Below are 11,180 nucleotides of genomic sequence, written 5' to 3' on the forward strand. Positions count from 1 at the left end.
GCAGCCAAACATAAGGACGCCCACTTTACCTTACACACATCTTTAATACTTTGCAAGTCTGCGAAACCTTCGCAGCGTCACGCTCACTTGCACAAGCCCCGACCTTGCTGACCTAGTCACATGCAGTGAATACACAGCTGCGTATAACATCAGTGGATAATTTATGCACGCCCCTGTAACAGCGTTCAAACGTAGTGGTAGCCTGCGTTCCCCCATGATGAAAGTCTTGTCCGCCGGCTGTGCACAGCTCACTTTGTATACCGGTTTGTTTTATGTACACTTTGAAGAAGAAAAGAAAAAGAATATCAGAAGGTGGTGTGAACCCCAATACCTGTCCGGACACATCCCCTGGGAGAGAGAGGTTCACCTGGGCTAGTTAGGGAATCACCGGGGGAAGATGCGCTGGTCACTGGCTGCAGACGCTGCAGGACGTCGCTCACGCTCAGAGATGCTCTGCACAGCAGCGCAATTTTATGTTTTATTTATTTGTAGGTTTGAAAAGTCTCAAAACATATACAAAACCATTACACGTCAGTATCACATTGGTAAGATATAAAGGATAATAAACCATTACACGTCAGTATCACATTGGTAAGATATAAAGGATAATAAACCATTACACGTCAGTATCACATTGGTAAGATATAAAGGATAATAAACCATTACAGGTCAGTATCACATTGGTAAGATATAAAGGATAATAAACCATTACACGTCAGTATCACATTGGTAAGATATAAAGGATAATAAACCATTACACGTCAGTATCACATTGGTAAGATATAAAGGATAATAAACCATTACAGGTCAGTATCACATTGGTAAGATATAAAGGATAATAAACCATTACAGGTCAGTATCACATTGGTAAGATATAAAGGATAATAAACCATTACACGTCAGTATCACATTGGTAAGATATAAAGGAGAAAAAACCATTACACGTCAGTATCACATTGGTAAGATATAAAGGATAATAAACCATTACAGGTCAGTATCACATTGGTAAGATATAAAGGGTAATAAACCATTACACGTCAGTATCACATTGGTAAGATATAAAGGGTAATAAACCATTACACGTCAGTATCACATTGGTAAGATATAAAGGAGAACAAACCATTACACGTCAGTATCACATTGGTAAGATATAAAGGATAAACCATTACACGTCAGTATCACATTGGTAAGATATAAAGGATAATAAACCATTACAGGTCAGTATCACATTGGTAAGATATAAAGGATAATAAACCATTACACGTCAGTATCACATTGGTAAGATATAAAGGATAATAAACCATTACAGGTCAGTATCACATTGGTAAGATATAAAGGATAATAAACCATTACACGTCAGTATCACATTGGTAAGATATTAAGGGTAATAAACCATTACACGTCAGTATCACATTGGTAAGATATAAAGGGTAATAAACCATTACACGTCAGTATCACATTGGTAAGATATAAAGGAGAACAAACCATTACACGTCAGTATCACATTGGTAAGATATAAAGGATAAACCATTACACGTCAGTATCACATTGGTAAGATATAAAGGAGAACAAACCATTACACGTCAGTATCACATTGGTAAGATATAAAGGGTAATAAACCATTACACGTCAGTATCACATTGGTAAGATATAAAGGGTAATAAACCATTACACGTCAGTATCACATTGGTAAGATATAAAGGGTAATAAACCATTACACGTCAGTATCACATTGGTAAGATATAAAGGATAAACCATTACACGTCAGTATCACATTGGTAAGATATAAAGGAGAACAAACCATTACACGTCAGTATCACATTGGTAAGATATAAAGGGTAATAAACCATTACACGTCAGTATCACATTGGTAAGATATAAAGGGTAATAAACCATTACACGTCAGTATCACATTGGTAAGATATAAAGGATAATAAACCATTACACGTCAGTATCACATTGGTAAGATATAAAGGATAATAAACCATTACAGGTCAGTATCACATTGCTCAGATATAAAGGATAATAAACCATTACACGTCAGTATCACATTGGTAAGATATAAAGGGTAATAAACCATTACACGTCAGTATCACATTGGTAAGATATAAAGGGTAATAAACCATTACACGTCAGTATCACATTGGTAAGATATAAAGGGTAATAAACCATTACACGTCAGTATCACATTGGTAAGATATAAAGGGTAATAAACCATTACACGTCAGTATCACATTGGTAAGATATAAAGGGTAATAAACCATTACACGTCAGTATCACATTGGTAAGATATAAAGGGTAATAAACCATTACACGTCAGTATCACATTGGTAAGATATAAAGGGTAATAAACCATTACACGTCAGTATCACATTGGTAAGATATAAAGGGTAATAAACCATTACACGTCAGTATCACATTGGTAACATATAAAGGAGAACAAACCATTACACGTCAGTATCACATTGGTAAGATATAAAGGATAACAAACCATTACACGTCAGTATCACATTGGTAAGATATAAAGGATAAACCATTACACGTCAGTATCACATTGGTAAGATATAAAGGGTAATAAACCATTACACGTCAGTATCACATTGGTAAGATATAAAGGGTAATAAACCATTACACGTCAGTATCACATTGGTAAGATATAAAGGGTAATAAACCATTACACGTCAGTATCACATTGGTAAGATATAAAGGAGAATAAACCATTACACGTCAGTATCACATTGGTAAGATATAAAGGAGAATAAACCATTACACGTCAGTATCACATTGGTAAGATATAAAGGATAATAAACCATTACACGTCAGTATCACATTGGTAAGATATAAAGGATAAACCATTACACGTCAGTATCACATTGGTAAGATATAAAGGATAAACCATTACACGTCAGTATCACATTGGTAAGATATAAAGGAGAATAAACCATTACACGTCAGTATCACATTGGTAAGATATAAAGGATAATAAACCATTACACGTCAGTATCACATTGGTAAGATATAAAGGATAAACCATTACACGTCAGTATCACATTGGTAAGATATAAAGGATAATAAACCATTACACGTCAGTATCACATTGGTAAGATATAAAGGATAAACCATTACACGTCAGTATCACATTGGTAAGATATAAAGGATAATAAACCATTACACGTCAGTATCACATTGGTAAGATATAAAGGAGAACAAACCATTACACGTCAGTATCACATTGGTAAGATATAAAGGGTAATGAACCATTACACGTCAGTATCACATTGGTAAGATATAAAGGGTAATAAACCATTACACGTCAGTATCACATTGGTAAGATATAAAGGGTAATAAACCATTACACGTCAGTATCACTTTGGTAAGATATAAAGGATAAACCATTACACGTCAGTATCACATTGGTAAGATATAAAGGATAAACCATTACAAGTCAGTATCACATTGGTAAGATATAAAGGAGAACAAACCATTAGACGTCAGTATCACATTGGTAAGATATAAAGGGTAATAAACCATTACACGTCAGTATCACATTGGTAAGATATAAAGGGTAATAAACCATTACACGTCAGTATCACATTGGTAAGATATAAAGGAGAACAAACCATTACACGTCAGTATCACATTGGTAAGATATAAAGGGTAATAAACCATTACACGTCAGTATCACATTGGTAAGATATAAAGGAGAACAAACCATTACACGTCAGTATCACATTGGTAAGATATAAAGGAGAACAAACCATTACACGTCAGTATCACATTGGTAAGATATAAAGGATAATAAACCATTACACGTCAGTATCACATTGGTAAGATATAAAGGATAATAAACCATTACACGTCAGTATCACATTGGTAAGATATAAAGGATAAACCATTACACGTCAGTATCACATTGGTAAGATATAAAGGAGAACAAACCATTACACGTCAGTATCACATTGGTAAGATATAAAGGGTAATAAACCATTACACGTCAGTATCACATTGGTAAGATATAAAGGGTAATAAACCATTACACGTCAGTATCACATTGGTAAGATATAAAGGATAAACCATTACACGTCAGTATCACATTGGTAAGATATAAAGGAGAACAAACCATTACACATCAGTATCACATTGGTAAGATATAAAGGGTAATAAACCATTACACGTCAGTATCACATTGGTAAGATATAAAGGGTAATAAACCATTACACGTCAGTATCACTTTGGTAAGATATAAAGGATAAACCATTACACGTCAGTATCACATTGGTAAGATATAAAGGGTAATAAACCATTACACGTCAGTATCACTTTGGTAAGATATAAAGGATAAACCATTACACGTCAGTATCACATTGGTAAGATATAAAGGGTAATAAACCATTACACGTCAGTATCACTTTGGTAAGATATAAAGGATAAACCATTACACGTCAGTATCACATTGGTAAGATATAAAGGAGAACAAACCATTACACGTCAGTATCACATTGGTAAGATATAAAGGGTAATGAACCATTACACGTCAGTATCACATTGGTAAGATATAAAGGATAAACCACTACACGTCAGTATCACATTGGTAAGATATAAAGGATAAACCATTACACGTCAGTATCACATTGGTAAGATATAAAGGAGAACAAACCATTACACGTCAGTATCACATTGGTAAGATATAAAGGGTAATGAACCATTACACGTCAGTATCACATTGGTAAGATATAAAGGATAACAAACCATTACACGTCAGTATCACATTGGTAAGATATAAAGGAGAAAAAACCATTACACGTCAGTATCACATTGGTAAGATATAAAGGGTAATAAACCATTACACGTCAGTATCACATTGGTAAGATATAAAGGATAATAAACCATTACAGGTCAGTATCACATTGGTAAGATATAAAGGATAACAAACCATTACACGTCAGTATCACATTGGTAAGATATAAAGGATAAACCATTACACGTCAGTATCACATTGGTAAGATATAAAGGGTAATGAACCATTACACGTCAGTATCACATTGGTAAGATATAAAGGATAATAAACCATTACACGTCAGTATCACATTGGTAAGATATAAAGGAGAACAAACCATTACACGTCAGTATCACATTGGTAAGATATAAAGGATAACAAACCATTTTTACGTTCTCTGGTTCGTTCAAATATCGGATGACGGCCGTAATACAAATCGCATTTACCGGTATATTCGTATAAAACTTAACAAAAAAAATACAAATCAAACCATGGCTAAATAAAGGGGGAGGGCAGACAAGACAAAGGAAGGAGAAGGAAAGTATGGGGAATTGGGAACAACAAAGCGATGCCGAGGTGCGTTATATAAATATATTCAACTATCAAGTCCTAAAGGACCGAGCTTTATATGAGGAGAGAACAGACTTCATCCAACTGAACAAATCTGAAAGTTTGTGTGAAAAACATCCTCCATATTCAGATAACCGTCCAATCGTTGGCACCTATCCCATACCGCAGGAGCCACCACATAGAGCCAAGGTTGCGGGTGTCCACCCGCCCTAGCTGCATTGTTTATATGCTTGAGGAGGGACTTTTTATACCACGATATAGGTGCGTCTGTATACTAAAGTAACCAGAAATCCGGTCCTGTCGGAACCTGGAAACCCAGAATTTTGGATACGAATGTTAGAATTTTGGAGCAAAATGAGGACATTAGGGGACAGTCCCACCATATGTACATCAGGATACCCCTATCTTTGCGACATCTCCAGCATAGAGGGGAAACATTTATGTACTATTACTGGACATCTATACCATCTTGTCAAAAGTTTATATTGAGTCTCCAGGACTTCTAAGCTAGAGGCGCATGCAGAGGTCAGCTGAAAGGCCTTCTCCCAATTTGTGTGTACAGTATCCTATGGTATAAGGTCCCTGTGCCAAACTTCACAGAATGATGGGAGATCAGGAAGGTGGCCTTATAAAAGGATTTGAGGTAGTATGGGTGGGATCTGAAGAGTGAACACAGATTTCAAATGCTGGAAGATCTCTGCCAAATTTAGCAATCCCTCCCTGAAAAGAGGCAAAGTGAGGAACCTGGAGGTAGAAGCATTCATCCCATTCAGGAGTAGAGGTAGAAGGACCTAAACACTGCGTCAGTAAGTAGATGTTCAGCCTAGTAATGTCTGCCTCCAACAAGACACTGTCCGGCCTGAGGGCTCGAGTCAGACACGCTCCTAGATGCGTTCGCACTAGGGGTGAGCGGGTTCGGCTCTACTCGGTTCCGTTCGGATTTAAAAATCGAATCTTATTGGCTATCTAAAACTCGTGACAGCAGATAGCGAATAAGATTCAGGTTTTAAATCCGAACGGAACCGGGTAGAACCGACCCCGCTCACCCCTAGTTCACACGCACCCAGCATATGCAAATCCGACAAAGGCAGGCGATCACACTGCAAGGCATTAGCACGCCCACTATGTCTTGGCATGCAATTGCAGGGTGTAATAAGACACCCACTAATGCACGTCATCTCCAGGAAGTGTATGCAACCATCGGTAACATCGGATTCAATCGCAGCACTTGTGGCTGACCATACCCTACCGCAAGCACTGCGAGTGCTTCAGTGTGTAATTCAACCAAGTGACGTGTACTATGACGCTCAATGTTAATTACGCACGCCCCTGAAACGGCATTGAGACGCTCAGACACATCTGCATTCGCACCACCACTCCCCCATTTCCATTGACCAACCCGTTACCACCCACAAATGGCTTGTCCGGTCACTCAGTCTAGCGAGCTGTCTATGCGCAGCGAGCAAACGCTTTCCAATCGCATGGACTAGTTTGCGCAGTGCGATGCCATCGAAGTGCACGAACCATCGACAACTACAAGCGAACGCAGCCTAGCAAGCGGGTCTGAAACAGGCCCCGAGTACCCATGAGGAAAGAGGATATTATCGGAGAAATCCCTGGCCTAAGCCGCAGTTTTATCCATAATAATAAAGGTGGGTGGTAACGGGGGAGGGGGGGGTGGTTGGCAAACACAGGCGTGTCTGTGCGCTTGAACAGCGTTTCAGAGGCGTGTATAATTAAGCCCTTGAGGTCTAGTTGCACACAGGAAGTCTCGCCATGTCTGCGGGAGGGTCAGGATAACCACTATTGTGTGTATGGGTCCGATGGTTCTCGATGTTATCGCTGTCTTGCCAGGTATAGAGAACGCAAGTAAAGGGAAGTGGCTGGTATTATGTAGTGCTGGGCGTCTGCTTCATCTGCTGCAATTGCCGTGCGTATGCATTAATTTGCATATTCTCACAGCCATTTCAATGCCGGTCGTGAAAAAATTAGTCCCTGCGATACCAGACACCGCCTGAGGTTTCATAGCGTGCGCAGAAGTTAGCAGTTCCTGAGTGAGGTCTGACCTGTGCGTATGGGTCCGATGTGAGCGATTACTTCGCTATGTTGGCCAAGTATACGGATGTGAGTAAGGGGAAGTAGACGTCCTCCTGTCAGGCTGCGATCGCAATGCAAATGTAAGCATGTACATATCAGGCCCTCTATCTACTGGTTTCTCCCCGTACCAATCTAATATCCTGTGCCAGACCATGGCCTGGTAATAAGCAGAGATCATGGGTAATCGCTGTCCACGCCTGAGGTGCTTCAATCTGCGTTTCCATCCCCCCCAAACAAAAGTTATGGATTAAAAATATGAGATATGGTAAGAACTTACCCTTGTTATCTCTATTTCTACGAAGTCCATAGGGTTCCACAGGATACCTTGGGGTATAGGTGTGACGTCAGTCATCGGGCACCATAGAGTTAAGCTTTCAGCCTCCCAGGATGCACTAGGGTCCCCCTCCTAAACCCTGCCCCCGAGCCAAGGCACCTCAGTTAGTTATCAAGCCATAGGCCGGAGGAGAAGGAAGAGAGAAAAAAGATCTGGACACATACAAGAATCACATTCCCACCAGAGGGAGACAGAAAACCGGTGACCAGAGCAAAGCCCATCTGCAGCACAGGTGCGACAGGGCGGGAGTCCTGTGGAACCCTATGGACTTCGTAGAAATAGAGATAACAAGGGTAAGTTCTTACCATATCTCATATTTTCTACTTCAGGGTCCATAGGGTATCCGCAGGATACCTTGGGGATGTCCCAAAGCAGTATCCTTTAAGGGTGGGGACGCTCCTGTGCAGAAAGGAGAATCAGCCGCACGAAGGAAGCATCCTGAGAGGCGAAGGTGTCAAACCTGTAATACCTCACGAAGGTATGGACAGAAGACCACGTAGCAGCCTTGCAGATCTGGATTGCAGAGGCACCACGTCGAGCTGCCCACGAAGGACCCACAGACCTAGTGGAATGAGCCTTCAGAGAAAGAAGAACCGGTAGGCCTTCATGAAGATAAGCTTCAGAAATAGCCATACGGATCCAGGCTGCCAAAGTTTGCTTTGAAGCAGGCCAACCCTTTTTACGGAAGCCATAGAGGACAAACAAAGCGTCCGACTTCCTAAACGAAGAAGTGCGGTCAACATAAGTCCTTAAGGCCTGCACAACATCCAAAGAGGCCTCACCCACGGAAAGACCCGGTGAGTTAAAGGCCGGAACAACGATTTCCTCGTTAACATGAAACTGGGAAACAACTTTGGGAAGAAACTCGGGCCGAGTGCGGAGCACTGCCCTGTTCCCATGAAAAACCAAGAAAGGGGGTTTACAAGAAAGAGCCCCTAAATCAGAAACACGTCTGGCCGAAGCAATAGCTGTTAGCCATTTAAGATCCACTGAGCCCAGTGGTTCAAACGGCGGTCCTTGGAGAGCCCTCAGGACCACAGCCAAATCCCAAGGCGCCACAGGTGGAACAAAGGGCGGCTGAATGCGGAGAACACCTTGCATAAAGGTGCGCACATCCGGGATTGCAGCAATCCTACGGTGAAACCAGACAGATAGGGCCGAAACCTGTACCTTCAAAGAAGCAAGGCGAAGCCCATGATCTAGTCCCGCTTGCAGGAAGGCGAGAATCCGAGACAGACGAAACTCCCGCGGTGCATAACCTCTCGGTCGACACCACTGGAAGAACGTATGCCACACGCGATGGTATATCCTCGCGGAAGACGGTTTCCGAGCTCGCAACATGGTACGCACCAGAGAGCTGGAAAACCCCCGGGACCTCAGCATGGCTGTCTCAACAGCCACGCCGTCAAAGACAGCAGAGTCAGGTCCGGGTGAAGACAAGGACAATGAGACAGAAGGTCCGGCCGTAGCGGCAACCCCAGAGGACTGTCCACGGACAGACCCTGAAGGTCTGAGAACCAGTGCCGTCTGGGCCACGCGGGAGCTATCAACAGGAGCGTCCCTCCTTCCTGTTGGAATTTCTGGATTACCCGTGGAAGGAGGGAGACCGGAGGGAACAGGTATGCGAACCGGAACGTCCACCAGACCGACAGAGCATCCACCAGAGACGCCACTCTTGTGCGAGACCCGTACACCGGCAACTTGTTGTTGTGCCGGGACGCCATGAGGTCGATCTCTGGAAGACCCCACCTGTCCACCAGCAGTTGAAAAACGTCCGGGTGCAGGGACCATTCCCCCGGATGACCGTCCCGGCGACTTAGATAGTCCGCCTCCCAATTTAGCACTCCCGGGATAAAGACCGCTGATATGGCCGGAAGATTGCGCTCCGCCCAAACCAGGATCCGAGACACCTCTACGAGAGCCGCGCGACTGAGAGTTCCTCCTTGCCTGTTTATGTAGGCCACGGTGGTAGCGTTGTCCGACTGGACCTGTACCGGGTGACCCTGGAGAAACCGATGTGCCTGCTGGAGAGCATTGAAGACCGCACGGAGTTCCAAGATATTTATTGGAAGCTCCGCTTCTGTCGGCGTCCACCTGCCCTGGAACAAGTGTGGACCCGAAACTGCTCCCCAGCCCCGAAGACTGGCGTCCGTTGTCAACAGGACGTCAGGACTGACTGTCCATGCTGTACATCCAGATGTGCAGCCACAGCTGCATAGAAGAAAGCTTCAGGGGCTCTTCTAGCCCCCACTCCGACAGGTGCACCCGACTCCGGCCGGGCACCAAACTAAACTGAGGTGCCTTGGCTCGGGGGCGGGGTATAGGAGGGGGACCCTAGTGCATCCTGGGAGGCTGAAAAGCTTAACTCTATGGTGCCCGGCGACTGACGTCACACCTACGTCCTGTGGATACCCTATGGACCCTGAAGTAGAAAGTTATGGATTACTTTGTGGGTCTCTGATAGATGAGGAAGGGGGGATTTGTAGGGGTATCGCTTAGAAGAGGTGTAGGACCTAGGCAGTATGTTCATTTTAACAATGTTTATTCTCCCTAGTTTGTCGTATTTAATTCTAGAGGTGAGCGATTAAGGCCACATTCGCACCAAGACATTTTGGAATTATACCTAAATACTTGCTATGGGAGGGGTGCCAGGATAACGGGTAGGAGGAGGTCTAAGCAGAGACCGTCTCCACAGAGGCCGTAACAGTCAATGCTGTGAACTTCGTATAGTTAATCTTAAAATTAGTCAACCAAATTGTTCAAATTCTGCCATGAGATTAAGTAAAGAAGTTACCGGAGCAGTACTAATTGGCAATAGATCGTCAGCAAAAAGAGCCAAGCGATGATCTCTAGTATCAACTCTCATCCCAGTAACATTGGGGTTACTTGTAATTGCCCTCACCAAGGCCTCCATACAGAATACAAAAGCCAGAAGGTGCGAGAGAGCAGCCCTGGCGTGTGCCATTAGTAATTTAAATTTTATCTGATAAAGTCCCATTTCCTCTGATCAGTGCCAACGGCGCCCAGTATATAGAGAATATCTCACCCAGACCAAACCGCCTCAGGACCAGGGGCGCCATTTTTGATCACAGGCCATTCGGCACAAAATGGACCGAGGCCGAGACTTTGGTGGGGCGGCGGCACTGGAGTCCAACCAGAGTAAAACCAACATCTGTAACCTACCATCTCACACAACCAACCCTACTGTTCATTTTTGTTTTTTATGGGGGGGGGGGGATATTTAGAAAAATAGGTCAGAGTTTAGGGAAGCAGAATAGACTGACACCCACCTGCTTACCCAGCTTCCACAGGGCAAAAGATTGCATGTACAGAGCCTCATGTGTGTTACAATTTATTGGTTTCACTGCCATCCACAACAGGATCCAGTTGTCACAAACCAGG

The sequence above is a fragment of the Taudactylus pleione genome, unplaced genomic scaffold (assembly GCF_031769625.1).
Source record: "Taudactylus pleione unplaced genomic scaffold, aTauple2 ptg000580l, whole genome shotgun sequence".
NCBI lineage: Eukaryota > Metazoa > Chordata > Amphibia > Anura > Myobatrachidae > Taudactylus > Taudactylus pleione.